Source organism: Nasonia vitripennis, chromosome 5, assembly GCF_009193385.2.
Source record: "Nasonia vitripennis strain AsymCx chromosome 5, Nvit_psr_1.1, whole genome shotgun sequence".
NCBI classification, from domain to species: Eukaryota; Metazoa; Arthropoda; class Insecta; order Hymenoptera; family Pteromalidae; genus Nasonia; species Nasonia vitripennis.
The window spans coordinates 27981642-27999751 of NC_045761.1; the positions used below are offsets into that span (position 1 = coordinate 27981642).

At 55.0% G+C, this 18110-nt stretch overlaps 1 protein-coding gene and 1 long non-coding RNA gene across 3 annotated transcripts in view; one reads left to right on the forward strand and one right to left on the reverse strand.

Moving 5' to 3' along the window:
• Positions 1-11755, reverse strand: part of LOC100116283 (zinc finger protein castor homolog 1) — a 61717-nt gene extending 49962 nt beyond the window's left edge. Inside the window, exon 1 of one of the 2 annotated variants that reach the window (XM_031931116.2) lies at positions 11113-11755. The gene's annotated coding sequence lies outside the window, so the exon portion shown is untranslated. The remainder of the gene's footprint in view (positions 1-11112) is intronic. The other variant, XM_031931115.2, reaches the window with a different exon arrangement.
• Positions 1-18110, forward strand: part of LOC103316196 — a 130460-nt gene that overhangs the window by 62342 nt on the left and 50008 nt on the right. The gene's annotated exons all lie outside the window — the stretch shown is intronic.

The following is an 18110-nucleotide window of genomic DNA, read 5'->3' on the forward strand; positions in this document are numbered from 1 at the left end:
AAGAATATGCGCGCGTATAGGTGCGATTGTGCGGAGCAGTCGGCCGCGGCGCAATACTTATTCCTCTCGCGCATGCACACGTGGGTATTATATGCGGCGGCGGCGCGAGCGAGGAGAGACGGCTGCCAATTACGAAGCCGAAGCGGCGAACGAGTGCCGGTTAATAAACATCGCCGCGCGCGATTCCGTTGTACGTACGCGCGCCGGGAGAGCTTGCGCGCAAGCCAAAAAAGGCGACTCGCGCCTCGCTGGAAAAGACAATGGAACAACGAAAAAGGCGCGAAATCCAGAATATGTCGAACGCGATGTGTGCGCGCATATTGCGAAGGTGGGACACGTTCGACGCGCGTCTCGCGCAAATAAATTGTCGTGTATCGCGCGCTTACGCGACGCGCCGCTCGTATTATATTATGTGCTCGCAGTCGTCCGCAAAAACTGCAGCTATTGTCTGCTGAATCCCATTAGAAGGAGCCGGGAGTCTTATTGAAATGTCTCGGCCGGCCGAGTATAGACGTAATGCACGCGAAATCGGCGCTAAACGCGTAGGACCGGGAGGGGAATTACAAAACCAAATGAAAGTGCCGAGGCAAAACAAGCAGCGGCAGCCGACGAATCTATCAGGAATATAATTACAAAGCCAGGGAGAGAGAGAGAGAGAGACAGAGAGAGAGAGAGAGAGAGAGAGAGAGAGAGAGAGAGAGAGAGAGAGAGAGAGAGAGAGAGAGAGAAACACGTATCGGGCGTACGAGCGCGAAAAAAGACCGATCGTTCGGCCATTAATCATCCGTATCAGCGGGGGGAAGGAGAGGGTTACGGCAACGTTTTCCCCCTTTTATAATAATCTTTTTCGTGGAGGAATCAAGCCGCTGCCGCCGCGACGCGTGACTTTGACCGATAGCCCAGCGTGCGCTGCAGGACTCGCCGCCGCCACTATCTTAATGCATGTGAAAACGCCGGAATAATTTTCGATGTTGTATTGTGGTTTTCGTCGTTTTTCTGATGTCTATCGGGGAATTGGCCGTTTGTATACTTGGAACGAACGCATCCTCGACAGGCCGTTTGCGTTAGCCCCCACGAGGGCGAATTAATAGCGCATTAGCATCGAGAAAAGTCGAGAGGTGAGACGAGGCCAAGAGACATTATTATAAACGAGAACTCACTCGCTCGCTCGCTCGGCTCGTTCACCATAGACTCGGCTATGACAAACGAGCGGCGCGCCCCCAAAATGTCACTCAGCCGTCTCTTGGAGCCGCATTCCACATTATGCTTCACCTGATTTCCGCTCTCCGCGAGATCTCCTGCTCGAGAGCGAGCGAAGGACGATGCGATGAATTTTTCGAGCGGCCTTCCCGAAGGTGAAAAATGAGAGGCTTCTCCCGTTTTCGGCAGGACGCGTCGGTCGTGCTTTAATAAGCGAGTGCAGTCGATAGCGAGCAGTGCATAATGAAAACTCGTAAACGCAGGCGAGGCGCGAGAATTCCGTAATTTATTGTGCAGAACCGAGGCAGCGCAACAGCCGGATTGACGCGAGAGAAAGAGTAGAAAACAACAAAGCTGCTGCCGCTGCCGCTGCAGCGCGGCGAGATTTCATTTTAACCGGTTTCAGCTAACACGGCAGCTGCGCCGCGGCTCGCAGCGTCAAATTCTCCGGCCGCGTTTTTCCACGGACGCGCGACTGACAAAGTGATTCACGCGAATTTCCCAAACTAGAAGCCGGCGATCATTGCGTTGCTCGGATTGATTATTCCGCCTTGGATTTCATTCTAACCGGTTTGCACAAAAGGCTCATTGAGTCACGTCTGCCTGGCTCTTCTTTCATCACGGCTGCAGCGCGGCGATCGGCGCGAATCAAGAGGACCGACCGAGAGATGACAGGGCGCTCGCGGTGCCGATGCCACGTCTCCCTCCTCATCTCCGGCCGCCGAGGTGGGAGTTTCCGCGGGAGCTGCGGTCCGGCCGGCGCCTTTAGAAAGTCGCCGTCGCGGCATTAACGTCAATAAACAATTATAAATTTGCCCGCGCTGCCGGGAAGAGGCGAGGCGCGACGCCTCGCCGATAGCTCTACGCGTGCGGCCGATAAATAGCGAGGCGAAGAACGAGCCGCGAGAAAGTAATCGCGCTTCCTGCAACGCGCGCGTACAGTGTGCCGCGCCAGCGCACAATGCAATCGCGCGCGACCGCAGGAATTTGCTCTCGGGAGATCGACGAGCGCCGGGGAATATAAATATCGATTCGCGATGTGTGCGAGATCACGAGGAGAGCGAGCGAGCGAGCGAGCAAAAAGGAGGACGGCGGCGAAACAATGAGGGGGGCATAATATAATACAGTCTCGGAGGCAAAAGCGCTGACGTCGCGATCGTGGGTCGTCGGCCTGCCGATCGCGCTCGCGCTCTTAATTGCCAGATAATCAAAATACGAAGCGGCGGAACGTTACGAAAAAAGGCGCACAAGTCCCGGGAAAACAATTCGCGGTCGTTGGCCTCGCGACAGAAATCCGCTCGATTGATCGAAATTCACCCGTGACACGAGGACAATCAGCAACAGCAGCAGCAGCAGCAGCTCCGATAAGTAAGCGCGTTTCGCCGCACGCCGAGCGCAACGTCCCGTTCCCTCTTCGATCGCTCGGTCCCTCTCGCGCTCTCTGCGCCGCCGCTGCAGCGCGGACCGCGATAAATCAACGAGCGAGGCGAGAGCGGCGGCATCGCTACCGACGCGACGACTCGCACCGACACACGCGCACGTGCCACCAGAAGCGACAGGTCACTCTTTTACGAAATATTTATGTACAACCCGAGAACGGGAGAGATAGAGGGAGAGTGAGGAGAGGAAAGTCCCCGATGCCGATGAGCTGCGCGGCAGTCTCGGGGAGGAGTTTATTTTCACGGGAGTTTTCGTCGAGCCGCAGTTTATCTATTTAACGCTCGCCGCCGCCGCAGCTTTCCTTCTTTTTGGTGCCGCGCGCTTGATAAACGACGCGATTGGGTGGCGCTGTCAGCAGATTAGCGCTTAACGACCTCGTGAGAGGGGCCCGCCGGATTTATTTAGTCGCTCGTTTTACGGGCCATTTATCGATCGATTTATCATTTAATTAGGGGCCGCGGAGACGAGCTATACTCGTGGCGAATTTTCGGCGGCGCTTTTCCACGATCGTAAAATCTATTATTGCGCCAGTGCTCGCACGTGTCGGCGCGTTATTACTCAGAACTGCGAACCCGGTGAGAATTCGGGCGCACCTTGGCGAACGTCGGTCGCCGCGGCAATTAATCAAACTGATCAACATTAATTGCGTTTTATTTCCATCAGGCCGTGTTTTCGCGGCGGCGGCGGCGGCGGCGGAATAGAGCCGAAGCGGAGGAGAGAATGCGCCGCGGCTCTGCGGTGAATTATATTGTTTGACTTGGTGAGCGCCCACGAGGGGAAAAAAGAGGAGAAGCGCGCGCGTCTCGAGGTGCCGCCCGAAATAAATCTCCGAATTCGCGTTTCAGCGGCTTTGTGGAAACGTCGGGCTGGGGCCGCTTAATGTCGCGGAGCCGCGCAATGAAGGCGAAGCGACTCTCGACGTGTATCGTAAATTTAAATTTAGCGCGGAAAAAGCGCGGATTTGAATTTCAAAATGCCGCGAAATCGGCGACGCGGGCAGCTTTCGCCGAAAAACTCGTCTCCGCGATTCTGCGGCTCGTGGGAATAGGGCTCCCGAGAAAAACGCCCGGCTCGCATCTTTATTTGCTACGGGCTCCGAAAGCCTAATGAACCGCAGTCGCTCCGCAAAAACCGCCGTTTGACGGACGATCGCGACTATAATTATCGATCGCCGAGCTGACAATGAATCATCGCTCGATTTTCCGCGCTGCCTCGCTTCTCTCTCGCTCACTGCGGGGCCGCGACGCGTCTATTTTTTATCCTCGCCGCGGCGCGAGGCAATGCCAAAAATGCCCGGTCAGCTGACGGCTGATCTACCGATTTAAAATAAATTGCGGAACGCGTGGTTCGGGTCCAACTAACCTAGCAGCAGCGTAGCAGCCCGCTCGCGGGATCGGCTCCTCGATCGACTCGATCGGCCAAAACCATCAGAAGCGTCGCTGGCGCGAGGAGCGTTATACAAGCGAGAGGCTAATTGTTCGATCCGCGCCGAGGAAAAAAGCCGCCTACGCCCGGAAGCTGACTTCCCGCCGCCTAATCTCCGGACGAAGAATTCCTCCGCGGCAGCTCCCCCTCGAAGGCGCGCGTGTGAAAGAGTCGTCGCCGCGCCGTCGAACCGGCAACGCCACCCGTATGTTTGCTCGCGGCGCCGGAATAAGATGAAGATGCTTGTTTTCTCGACTCTTACTCGCGTCGCTGTAAGTGTGCTCCTCGCATGCAGTCCGCGCCCGTGTTTGAATTTTCTCGAATGTGGTTTTATGAGAGCGCGGTGCAGGCGCGCTCGCTAAACAGGGACTCGATAAAGCCTTATCACCCGCGCCCGGATAGCAAGCGGCGGCTGCTTTAAAGGTGCTTGCTTTCCTCGCGAACGCGTACAATTTATGAGCCGGCGGGAATTAAGGGGAAAATCTGTTCTCACAAAGCTGCGGAACGCGTACGAGAGCTCGGCGGCAAACAGTAGCTGCTCCCTCGGCACACACGCGATAAGTGGCTTTCGTTCGGTTTTCACTAAGCCCTAAACCAATTAAGCTGTATAAAAATTGCTCTAATTTATTTTCCGCCGCCCGCGCGCGAGGCGTGTAATCGCCTTGATTTCCAGCGCGCCCGAAACGAGGTTACGCAACTGTTGACTTGGTTTTCATAAATTTCGCCGCGCGAAGCACGCGGAATCGGCGTGATGCTGCGCACACGTGTACGGGCTCGTGTACACGGAGCGCGGGAGAGATTGGCGAGCCACGCGAGCCGTGTCGCATATTTACATGCGTTTGTACACTCCTACGACGGCGTGGACGGTGACACGTAACGCACACGCGAGGCAGGGAGAGATGTATCGCCGCCGGGAGTGCGATCGCGCGAGGCAGAGAGAGAGAGAGAGAGAGAGAGAGAGAGTAAAGCCGGATTTTGATGTTTCACTCGCGCCTCCGACACGTGTTGGATTCGCGCGCGATTGTTTATTTCAATCCGCCGATTAGCCGACTCGACAAGTTGATTTTCGCTTTCCGTCAGCGCTGCTGGCTGTAATTAGTTGGAAATTCTCCGTGTGTAAACATCGGGACGGACGGTGCCGACGAGGAATGTGGGTTAGGCCCTCGGTAGGTGGGCGCCAGCCGCTCTAATTATGAATTAATGCCCGAGCATAACGGTCCGCTCGCGCGACACTGCATGTGGCTACAGTGTGGTACAGAGAGAGAGAGAGAGAGAGAGAGAGAGAGAGAGAGAGAGAGAGAGAGAGACGGCGAGCTGGCCCCCTCCTTACATCGTGGACGCGACGAAACGAGAGCTCGGAGAACCGGTTACCGAGAGCGGCATTCCGGAAGTTCCTGTTTCGCAGTCGCAAGACGCTTCCGCGAGTGTCGTCTCGCTCGCCCGCTTATTCTCGCAGGGCTAGCTTTGAGTGAGCGCCGGGGATCAGCTCTCTCAGCTCATTGGAGAGCACGGCAGTCGTGGCGCACCGCTTTCCGAAAAAGAGCGCATCAAGAGCTGCGTACTAGAAAACACGATCATTTCTCACGTTAACGGACATTTTAATCGAGAGAGAGAGCGCAGAGGGGGAGGACGTGAAATATCGGCGTGTAGTCCCTTTTTGTACGGGCGAGAGCGCGGGGTAATTACCTGGCTGTACGCGGGGAGGATACCAGACGATTTTTACGGCCGCGTCTTAAAGCGGCTTTGAATAATGCGCGCTCTTAATTCCGCGCTTAATCTCGTTTATTAATGCGATTCCTCATTTGTATGAACTTTGATATTGCGCGCGGGCAAGGGAGCGAGTCGAGAGCGAGAGAGAGAGAGAGAGAGAGAGAGAGAGAGAGAGAGAGAGAGAGAGAGAGTGCCGCAAATGAGGTTATTAGGCGGCTTACGACTGTCAACCGGTTGCGCTCCCTGCGAGATTACAGAATTCGCGTTAAAGGGATTCGAGTTACGGGCGAATTAAATCGCCCCGGCGTTTCTCTCACATTCTTCGGCCTATTGATAATCCGAAATAGTTGAGGAGGCAGCTCGGGAGAGACGGCCAGACGAGGGTTGAGTTGACCGATAGAAAGCTCAAGAGGCCGATACTTTTCCCCGAGCGGACGGCTCGCTTCAATTTAAATCGGTGACTTGGCTCTTCTTCGCCCGTATGCACTCGAGCGCCGGGGGGGCATGTGCGCGCGAGTAAGTCGGCTTTTTCGAGACTGCGTTTCCAGCGCATTGTGCCAACGTAGGAAATTAATATGTGCTTTTTTCCGACTCTTTTTTCACCCGCAGCCGTTTTAAGAACAAAGTGCGCGGAGCTCTATAATTTTCTCGGCGAGATGAAATTCCGACTGGGGAGATGAAGTGACTTTTGATTTTTCGAGAGAGGGAGCGGTCTGACCGGTCGACGCGGCGCGTCCAGATGAAAATGCTGCACTCGGAGAGTCGAAGAAAGGAATCCGGAGATAATAGTGTTTGCATACAGCGAGATTAAGCGACGCGGGATTTATCTACGGCTACCAGAAATAAATCAAGCTTCGAGTGCCGGCGGCTGAAAAAAGCGTGGAAATTGCAAGCCTCTCAATATGACTTACGCGCTTTATAGAGCAGACGCGCATTCTTCGGCCGCGCGTCACCCCTTTGAGCGCAGCCCCGCGGCGCTTGTGCCGCACTACTCCGACGGGGGTTTCTGGCCCCTCGATAACGACCGGTTATTGCCGACGTCGAACCGCCGCGACGATAATTATCGATTTTAATTATTGAGCCGAGCGCCGTATATTTCTCCGAATGAGATAAAAGAGAGAGAGAGAGAGAGAGAGAGAGAGAGAGAGAGAGAGAGAGAGAGAGAGAGAGAGAGAGAGATATTGGCTGCCGCGCGAGAGCCCGCCAGTATTATCGTGCAAGTGCGCGACTACTCCCGCGCTCTACTCGTAACGATCGCGAATCGACGCGAAATCTGTCGGATTTCAATTTCCGAGAGCAGGCTCGATTCGGCGAACCGAGCCAAGATTGACCGGAATGCAAAAAAGCCGACGCGCCGCGGTCACTTAGCCTCGATCTCTCGCAATTTCGCTGCTTATCTTGCTCCCCTCACGCGTCAGAAATCTCGGGTAATCTAATAAGCGGGCATTCCGCGCGAGCGAGACTTTTAATCAGCTCCCTCTGTCTCTCGGTTTCGCGGCGAGATTCATCTGGAAAGTCGGTTTCTCGACGATTGTTATTAAGCGCTTTGCCGCGGACATAATCCTTCCGCGGGCTCGTATGTGCAGCGCGACTCTTTCATGCTGGCGGCGGGAGCGTCGCTCGGCGCAGTAAAAGGCCGAAAGTTTTTAATACTTTCAGTTGTTTTTATGGCTGCTTGTGGCATTCGCTGCTCCTTTTTTTCTCAAAACGCTTGAGCTAGCGAGCGATGCAGCCCGAAGAGGCAATTGCTCGTGTGCGTGTGTGAGAATTTTATTTTCATTTCGACTGCGAGCGAGCGAGAGAGAGAGAGAGAAGGAGAGCACGGCAGTCAGCCGGCTCTGATGTACGACTCAGCGGAGAGCCGCGTGAAAAAAATCCCATAAACCAGTAAAAAAGCATCGGGCCGGACCAGAAGGCACGAACGGGAGAATGACAGAGAGCCGGAGAGCAGCCCGAGGAAATTTGTTTGACGCGCGCGAGGCAGAAAATCCTGCTGTTTTCGCTATTAAACACAATAGAATTCGCCGAGGAATGTCTGCGCTCGTGTGAGTATGTGTGCGCGCGCGCGTGTGTGTGTGTGTGTGTGTGTGCGGCGCATAACGAAACGCAGGTGATTATATATTTATGTACGCGAGCGCGGCCAGTTTCGAATCCGTCTCTCCCCTTTATTCCTTTTCTCCGGCGTCGTTTCTCATTTCGCTCCTTCCCTCTTAAACTTTTTATCCCTCGTCTCTCGGCTTTTCGATTTCTCTTAATACGCGGCCATAATCCTTCTTCCCCGGCGATAAAACCCGAGCCCGCTACGCCGGCCCAGTGTCGATTCCCGCAGACGCGTTTCTTAATTACACGGCTATCGCTAGACGCACACGTGCGCGCTGGACATCGTTGCGCGTCAGGAAACTCGTTGCTCGGTTTTTTGGCTCCTCTTTTTTCGCTCCTCCGCCGCGCGCGTGCGCGCCTCTTTTTTCCTCTCTCTCGCGCCGGTATTTATAATTCCCGCTGACGCCTCGGCTTTTTCCTGCACGTTCGCGAAAACGCTTTCGATTTTCGCAATCGGCGCGATTCGCGATCGGCGAAACGCGACGAAAGCGAGTCCAGCGCTCCGAGCAGCCGCGAAGGGATCGGAGAAAAAGGTGAAAGAATGGCCTTAAGCAAGACGGATACGCGTGGCAAATGGTGAAAAAGGAAGCGCGATCCGAGCGTCGACAAATTTTTGAGCAAACACATCCGCGGAACGAATCCGCTCGCTCGCTCTCTGTTTCTCTCCCTCCGAGCGGGAGATTCGTCGTCGTGCGCTTTGTAAATTCACGATATTCGCCGAGCTCGTGCAACAGCAGCCTCCGCAAAGCAGCGGGCCTCGCATGCGCAGTAAATCTCGCGGACAAACAATCATAATTTTCGAAGAGCTAACACAAAAACGAAGCAGGCCGTAAAGCGGAGCCGATGCCAAGCGGCATGAAATGCGACCGCCTCCGCGCCTCCAATTGTTTCGCCGTTCTCTCTCTCTCTCTCTCTCTTTCTCCGTACTTCGACCTTCCTCCGCGCCCGTGCTCCTCGTTTTTCGCGAGTCCGCGATTTTCCTCTCGCTCGACTCGAAAATCCGAACTCGTGATAAGCTCGTAAAAGGCTGCGGCATGTGCGCGTTCCGCTATACACAAACTCAATGGAAATTACCGCCTCGGTAAATTGAGTCCAACTCGAGCTAACTACGGCTACGTTCCCTGGCCTATTCACAAATTGTCACTCGATTAGCCGAGCTCGCGCAATGGCAGCGGCTTCCCTCCTAGCGCGCAGTTACTGCACAGCTCTTTCGAGGAAAACGAGCGAGCTCGGCGATTGGATTATTGCAGGCGACTATATCTGCCGGCCGACGACGCTGCCCGGTGCAGATCCGCTGCGCAACCGTCGAGGGGGAGAGCGCACTGGGGTCCGTGATTGGGGAAAAGGGGTTATCGATATTTTATTGGAATCTGCGCCCGTGCTTTTTCGTAAGTGGAAGTTTCCGATGTCTGCCGTGCTCGGAAGGCGCAGTTTACGGCTCTCCTCTTCCTCAAAACATTGCCTTTCTGCGTATTAATTGTTTTTCGCTCTCTTTCTCCTGCCCGGAGAGTAGCAATTGCCGCGGTTTAAAGGCCCGCGCAGCCGCAGTTCCAGCGCGATGCTTTTTTCAGCGGAACTGCGCGCGCAGGCAAATTCACTGCCAGCTAAAAACACTCGAGTTAACGCGTAATGGCTCGTAATGACAAACTGCGCATTCTCGAGTGTTTCGAGCAGAAACTGCGTTTCCACCTCTCGGCCGCGGCAGCAAGAAGTTTACGCGAAGCTCCGAAAACGCTCTCCTCTCCGCGGCGGAAAAACCCCAGCGACAGAAGAAAATCGATGCGTCGCCATAAAATACAGCTGTTGGCGCAATGATAGACCCTTGACCCGCATAGGCTCGACTCGCGATGACTGTAAGGCCGTCACTGGGCTTTTTCCGAGGTTCGGGAATGCTGCAGTTTTTGCGCGCTCGCAACGGCTGCCCCGAACTATCAGCGCGCCCTTATTTTTTACGAAAAAAGAGCGCGCAATGAATCGCCACTGCTTTTTGTTTGCTCTTTTAATGATCCGAGAAGCGTCTATTCTTGTTTTGCAAACGAGCGGACGAGCCGGTTGCGTCACTCGAGAGGCTCGAAAACGCGATCAATTACGCCCGAGCGGACCCCAGCATCCTCGCCGGCACTCGAAAAATTGCCACGGAAAAGCCGGAAATGGAGCAGTCGCTAAAAAGGGGAAGAATATCGCGCGGACTACGTGATTTATCTGCGGGCGCCCTCTCTTTGTCCTCGAGACTACTCGTCGCTCGGGCGATTGAACACGTCAAGGATTCCGTCGAACTAGCAAATTTTTTGCCCAAATTTCAGCTTTTTGCCCCGCTTGACACCGGCCGAGGATCGCTGGAAGCGTACGCACGTATACGCGCGCAGTTTCTCGGAATTTTTTCACGAATAGCCGTTAAGTAAGTCGATAATTACCGAGCTGCTGCCGTGCCGGGCTGCGTAATAAAGCGAAAAAGAAGAAGCGGCCGCTGTGTCAGCTCTCCGTCTCGAATGACCTCTTGAGCCGATTTTCTTTTTCTACCCCGACGATAATTGCAGAAGCGTTTATCGGGAACGACGGCGGCGGGGAATTGAGGCGTACGTGCGCGCTGCGTGTTTTGTCGTCGCCGAGATCGTTAAGTCGAATTTAATTGTAATCTCGGCACACGTATTTACGACGGCTTTTTGCCCCCGTGTTTTGCGATCTCGGCAGTCTTCGATTTCAATGGCTGACTTTTTTGAGACGCACTGGAACGCCCGTCGTCTGTCATTTCTGCGATTGCGCAACGTCGCGCATAGAAAGTTGCGAGGTTCCCGCATGAATAATCCGAAGCTCGGGCCAGTCTAATCTGCGGCGGAATCGGCTTGACGGCGGAGGAGCGCGCGCGCGCCGCGGACCAGTACGTCGACTGGAAGGGACAATCAGTCGCGATGAATGTCAGCGCCAACGGCGGTTCCCACACATCCACCCATCGAACGATAGGCCTCGCGCGAAGCACCTCAATTCAGCGGCGTCTCGCCTTGACACGACGCGCCGCGTTTTTGCGACGTTTGACGCAGAAGCCAGCCAAGAGTCGAAATCCACCACCCGCATACGGCAGCTTTTACGATCTCGCGGAGGACGCCGAACACTCGCATACTTCTAGACACTCCGGGAATGCGGAGAGCGCGCAGTGGGTCCGCGTAAGCAGTCGGGAGGGGCTCTCGCGGGCTTTCTCGCACTCCGGGAAAAAAGAGCTTGCACTGACGCAGTATGTACCTCTCATCGAGTGATCCACTTGCGAAGCTCGTCGTCACGGCGCCCATGGCTCGAAGAACACTCCGCTCGCTGGGCCCGCTCTCCGCGCTCCGATCACAATAAGAGATCACTGTTCAACTAGTTCCTCGCACTCGCAGAATCGACAGCACTGGTTTATCACTGATTTTACGGCTGGCAACACGGCTAGTCCACTGTGTGTGCGCGTTTCGGCGGCACCTGCGCTCAGTTCTTCGGAAAAGTCGGCCTCGCGACACTGGCCGACACGACGCTTCCGCTGGCTACTGGCGTTGATGCTGGCGTCGCCGCCGCTGGCGACGCGGCCCGGGTGGGGGCGGGATGGTCCGGCGTGGGGGCCACTCCGCGCCGCTGGAGGGAGCCGGTCCCTTTTTCGGCTGGGAACCTCCTTCTGTCCTGCTTCCGATTTCCGGCTTGCTGCGCTGCCGATCGAGCGGTCCCCGGTACCGCGGCAGTCCTCTTCGCAGTTCGCGCACGTGGTCCTCGCGTCGGGGTAGGAGGCGAGATGAGCCGACGAGAGCAGAGAGTGCGGTGCAGTGCGTATCGAGCTGCGGCGGCGGGACTGCACGCACACAGCTGGTCTATGCGCGTGGCTCGGCTGGCGCGAGGTGACTGAGAGAGGCCCCCGCTCCGGCGATATGCCGGCTTCCGCGAGAGGGCGACCGAGACGGAGATAGAAACGCCGATCCGAGCTGACTCCCCTTTGCCGTCCCCACCAGCCGGCCGAGCTCCGCCCCCTTTGCGAGCCTCGGCGGCGGAGAAAGAGAACAGCTCCGCAGCTCTCCGTGTCTTTTACTACTTACTACGCTGTACGCGTGTACCCCACTCCCCGAGCCGCTGCTGCCGCTGATAGCTCGCCGGAGATCAATCTCCGCGGCTACTCTTTTCCCACTTTTCCGCTTTTCGTCGCCGTTGCTCGAGCGCGCGTGATTTTTATTTTCCGTTCCCCCGTGAGATTGAGAAAGCATAATGTAATATCTGGTAAGGTGAAACTGTAAATTGAACTATTAGAAAGTTAAGCTTTTGAAGAGTCATTGTGGAGCTTGGAAAGAACTCGCGTTACAGCGAGCCGAGCGAGCCGACTGCGGACGAAAAAAGATTTATTAAATTTTATCAGACCGTGCCAGGGCATAACGAGATGTATAAGGTGGGGGTTTCGCGGGCCAGAGAATAAAACGGCGTGGTGAGGGTGCGGGCTGCGGCAGCACAATAATGAAACTGTATTATCGGTTCCTCGACCTTTCGAGAGGCCAAAACGTGTTTCGTCTCAGGTAACAAGCCGAGAAGGTAAGTGGCGTTTCAATACGATTCCTTTTTTTCCAAATTCGACAAAGGTGGCGAGACTAGCCGCGTATCCCAGATTTTGGTTACGGTCAAACAGGCCGGCAGAAAAAGCATCTCGCCGGGATGTTTCGGGCACGCGCCTGCGCGCCTCCCCGGGTCCGGGGGCCAACCACCGGCCAAGGGCAAACAGCGAGGCGCGAGAGGCGCGTGCGCGGCGCACGAGGGTGGCCACTCGTCGCCCGGACGACTGGCCGCTCTCTCACTCGCTGCTCTACCCCAACGCGACCACTCCCCCCTTGGCGATGCGCGTACGCGCGTACATCGCAGCCGAGAGGCGAATATTCGCTTGTAAAATCGGACTCCCGTGCATTATTTTTTGCGCGCCCCGCTTTCAGGAGGTCAGTCGGCTGTGCGCGACGCCGACAGATGGCTGCCTGATAAGATTGAGCGCTGCGACGAGTTTTTTTGTTGGCGCGATGCCGTGATTTCTGGATAATTGCCGGGGGCGGGGGCCTCGGACGCGGCGAGGGGCGACCGATATGCAGATTTTCACTCGGATTTTCGAGATGATTTTTGATTGGACTTCGCGAGGGGCTCGAGGCGGCGGGAGAACAAAAATTCAACGACTCGGGGGCCCCCTTTGCTCATACGCAAACGAAGCATCGATTATTATCCTCGCATAAACGATGAGGATTTAAGTAGACGCGTAGTCAAAGTAGTGCAGCGTAAACCTGACGTGTGCATGGGTCCATCAATTTCGAAAGGGGCGCTGGATACGGCGCAAATAAAAAACACTTTATCTGAATAAATATCGATTTCCGCGCGGCGCACGTGTCCCTCCTGCTTTCTCCGACTGCCGCCGCTCCATCATCCTTATTTCACTTCGATATCATATTCATCCTCATTTGGTCGGTCACAATGAGAGCCGCGTTCGATCGCGCATTATACACTCGGCTCTCGAAAAAATTCATCCTCCATCAGCCCGATGCGGAGTAAGGAAAAAAGCGGGCGCAAATACACCGAAACGCGATACTTTAGCAGCAGATCTACCCTTCCGTAAAAAAGACCGCCGTCCCTTTAAGGCCAACAACGGCGCGCAGACGCTCTGCAGGCCGTCCTAATCTGACCTATTTCCGCGCCTCAACCCTTTCGCACCGGCCGCGTATCCCCAAAACATCCGACCTAACGGGTCGGCAAGATTTTTCCCACATTCTAGTTTTCACGAATTATGGGCCGCCTGTGTGAGTGTGTTGTATACATCGGGCACCTAACCCTCTCCTTTTCTCGACACACATGTGTACGTGTTGCGCTAGCAGGAAGTGACGAAGCGAAACGGTATTTCTGATCTTTTCATGTAATTTTCGACGCCGGATAAAGGGTTTCTATGCTCGGCATTAACCCTTAAACGGTAATTCTTGCCCTTGAGTCGAGTTTCAGTGTATCTTTTCCCTGTTGCGTTTGAGGAAAGTTGGATTTTTTGGGGGAAGCGGAGGTGATTCCGCTGTAAGCTATACCGTTATAAAGGTGTATCGGCTTACGCGGTTTCCACGCTCCCTCTCACTCGAGTCCCAGGGGGTTTCGCGTGGAATGGGAAATTACGTAATGCTCTCTCGAAATAGAACTGCGTCCGCGCAGTTTTTTATGTTCAATTTAATCTCTCGAGGAGTTGATTTTCTTACTGCAACGGTCGTTCGTAATGATAAGAGCATCGGATGCAACCATCTCTAATCAAACACCGGCAGCACGGAAACTGCTTAATTAAAAAAATGCCTCCCACCCCATCCGTGAGAGAATACAAAGCGAGTCCAAATAAAGATCGAAGCGCAGCGACTAGGTAAAAAGTACACACATAATCGAGACGCTTTCCGAGCACACATGCTGCGACTTCCGGGCCCGACTCTCGGCGCGTCCCGGAGAATGAATTAAGCTGCCACGAATTGATCGCCAGCATTTCTACGCACGGAAGTCGGAGCTATATATATATGTGTGTGTGTGTGTGTGTGTGTGTGTGTGTGTAGAGGGGGACAGAGACAGAGAGCGAGATTTCGGAAAAAAGGGTTTTCCGCCAGCGCCAGTGTGAGAAACCATTAGACGCCGGCACCCTTTAAACAGTGTACACATCAGGGGTGAGCGTACGCGCGCATGTGAAAAAAAGGACTAGGTGTATTTTTGCCTTCGAGCAGGTATATGTGTGTGGCGTATGCATGCGTCAAGGGAAGAATGGGGCCCTCTCGTTTTTTTTTCTTGCGCAAGGGAGATCGGCTTTTTTCGTTGGGTTTACGTGAAAGCTGCGTGACTTGAGGAACTTTGCGCGATCCCGCGTACAAGTTTGATTTATTCGATGGGCATTTTTACGCGTCCTATTAATTTTTCCTGCCTCCCCTGGTGCGCCGGGAATTCACGAGTAGGTCTTCACGGACGCCGTCAGTGTCGTAACTCGACCAATCATTCGTAATTTGGTTCGAGATGAATCTGCTGCGTAATAATCACGCGTGCCCGAGAGTCGATCTCACAATAAAAATAAAGCCGTGAAAGAAAACAGGGCCAGACGGAAAAGCCGGCGAGATAACCTTTTTCTCAGGCGCGGCCGGGGTTAAGGATCTCGAGTGCGGCAGAAAAAAGCGCAGCCGAATAGGCTAATGCCCTCCGATGAGAAAAGGCTGCCACGCAAAGTGCCTCGAGTTTCTGGCAAAGGCTCTGCCGCGCGCGGCGTTTAAAAATACACACGCGCGCGCGCGCGCGCACCGGCCCTTCCGATGGAAATATGAATTTTTTTTCTCCTTCCTCTTTATCTCTCCCCCGAGCCAGATGGCACGTAGGTGCTTCTTTCGCTGCGTGTATCTCGCGCCGAAGAAAGCAGCGGCAGCTCTGAAAGCGGCGGGAGCTCGGAGTGGGGACGGGAAATAAAACGAGCCAGGAAAGGCTTTAACCCGGCAACGAGAAAAAAGGGAGTGGGTGGATTCAGCCGGAAGCCTATGCAAATGCGGCTACTTCTCCCGGGAGGTGACACTGCTTCGAGGAGCGTAAATAGTTTTTAAGAACAATTGCGCGCAGGCAGCGCTAAAAAGCCAGGCATTGCGCGCTCTATACGGAGAAAGCTTTTTTCTCACACCGGAGTGAAAGGCTTGAATTCGACGCGGCCCTATACCCTTTCTCCTGCTCCCTCTATGCCATATTTTCAGAATCGAATGTCCCCGGAAGGTATACTTACGGTGCGTATCCGCGATTCTCTCGCCGGCCCGTTGTACATTGTGTTACGCTGCAGCCGAAAAAAGGGAAAGAAAAAAAGGTCGCGCGCAACCCTTTCCTCGCACGAGAACTTGCGCGTTTCCACGTCCAAACGAGAGCGCCCTTTCACGTCAAAAATCTCTGTCTCTCTTCTCTTTTCAGCTCATACTTCTCGAGAGCCAGAGCCAGAGAGAGAGAGAGAGAGAGAGAGAGGGAGAGAGAGAGAGAGAGAGAGAGAGAGAGAGAGAGAGAGAGAGAGAAAGAAACCCGCTGAGTCGCGCAACGTGCACCAGCTGCGACTAACCAGCTCGCGCTCTATAGCTACGGGGGATCCGGCGCAGTGTTCGTCTCGCTGAATTTTCATAACGACCCAATCGATTTCTCGTCTCCGCGGCGCTATTAGCGTCGATCCTTCCCTAGCTTTTTCACGCGAATGCGGCCTGAAGAAAGGCTCATTTGTTGCCTTCGCCTCGAAAGGGTGAAGCGCGCGCTGCTCGATGATACTCCAAACACTCCCCTTTTTGCCGGATACGGGAAGAATCGAGGATTGAAAGGAGCGCGATTGTCTCTTTATGGGAGTCGTAAACGTCGGGGATGCACCGGTTGCCGGATTCCATACAGCGGGACTTTTCGGACTGTTTCCAGCTTTTTTGTGCGCATTCGATCGGGCACTCGGAGCACTTTCACGGTGCGTTATTCTTCTCCTGGGTATTTATGAAGTCGACTGCGCGTTCACCTGACACTGGCAATTGGGAAGGCGCAAAGTGGAAGAATTTGTACGTTTCGCTTTTTTTTGAGAAGGCGAGGTATCCGTATGGTAAAGCAATCGACTAATTTAGCAGCCTTGCACAATCGTTCCTTCAACGTAACGACCATGGCCAGAATAATTCAACCCGTTCCGTATATTTCCGAAGGAGCGAGAATCGTCCTCAGGTTATATTAAATAATTTCTCCCCGGGCACCGAGCGCGCCTGCTGCAATGTCCGCGGCAATATCGATGCGATTCAATAAAGCCGCGTCGTACTTGCGATAAATCAGCGACTCGCACAAACGCGAACGCGACTCTTTGCCGGCTGCTCCCGATGTTTTCAATAAAGCAGCGGCAAGAGGAAAACCGAAAACGCCAACGCACGCGCGCACGTAAACCGGGCTCTGCCTTTGATCTGCGCTCGAGACTCCCGCTGCACTCGTCGATATTGCTGCCCTTATCTCTCCGCGCGTCTCTCCAATAAAATGAATCGAGCTTATATTTCAGCCGGCCGACGAACACGCTTCATTAACAGAAACGCTTTTCGCGGCTGCCGCTGCTGCGCACCGTGTACCGCGTATAGCTACACGGACGCGGAATGCGCCTGCACTCGCGGATTTCCCCATAACGCATTAGTGCCCCGTGCGTGTGGGTAATATCCGCACGCACTTAATGGACTGGGGCCCTCGTTACGAGCGCCGCGTGGGTGGACGCGCCGCGCAGCGACTCACGGAGCTTTCCGTGCGCCAACCGACGACCGACTCCGGCGCTGCTCGTGCGCTCTTCCGCGCGTTTTCTCCGCCGAGCGTCTCGCGCGTAATCCCCCATGTGTGCATACGGCTGCCCGGTAGGCCCTCGCAGTGCGGGATGGATGCGCCGGTCGGCGGCATCGACTGCACTCCTCTCCCGCATATTGTAATTACATGAATTATTATTTCATTTCATGTCGCGAATCCGTTCCGCCTGTCTCACCGCGCCGCGGCTGCGAAGGGGGGGGGGAGAGATCGACTTATATCTATCTCCCTCCTCCTCCTCCTTCGCATCGCGCGCTCGCGTATGTGCGTGCATCTGCGAGGCGCGGATTTTTCCTGCTCCGCTGCATCGCGCGCATGAATAAGGATACGGGCCGCTCTCTCGGGGGCATTGTCTACAGCGCGGGCACTTCATGCGGAGTAATTGAAAATAAGATAGCAAAACGCTCTCTCGCCCCGGGATTTATGGCCTGCGCGCGGAATGAGCTCCGCTATTTTTCTATGAGCTCCGGCTCGCTCGCGTCGGGTAGTTTCCGAACGGCTCCGAACATCTGTATCGTCATTAAGCGCGTGCGCAATCGACGATGACTACTCGTGAGAACTGGCGTTGTCGCCGCGCGACCGGTCGGAGAAAGGATTATGCTGGTCCGAGATGTGGGCCCTGTGTCTGCGCGCGCGCGTGCGACCCTGGACTGTGGCCGAACGGAGAGACGATTCCGGAAAAGAGCGCGAGTGCGAACGCTAGGCTATCGTCGAGTCGTTCCTCGGTTATGCACACTATTCCTAATCTCGTGCAGCGAGTTCTCTCGCTCTTTCTCTCGGGAGTACGCGAACGCACGCGCCGGGCACGCCCCCGTTTGTGCGCGCCAGGCATAACATTGCTGAAATATGCAGTCGCCGGTACGCGCGCAGTGTCTCACTCCGCCGACTGCATATCTGCGCTCATGCATAAATTCGCGGGCTTCCTCCGT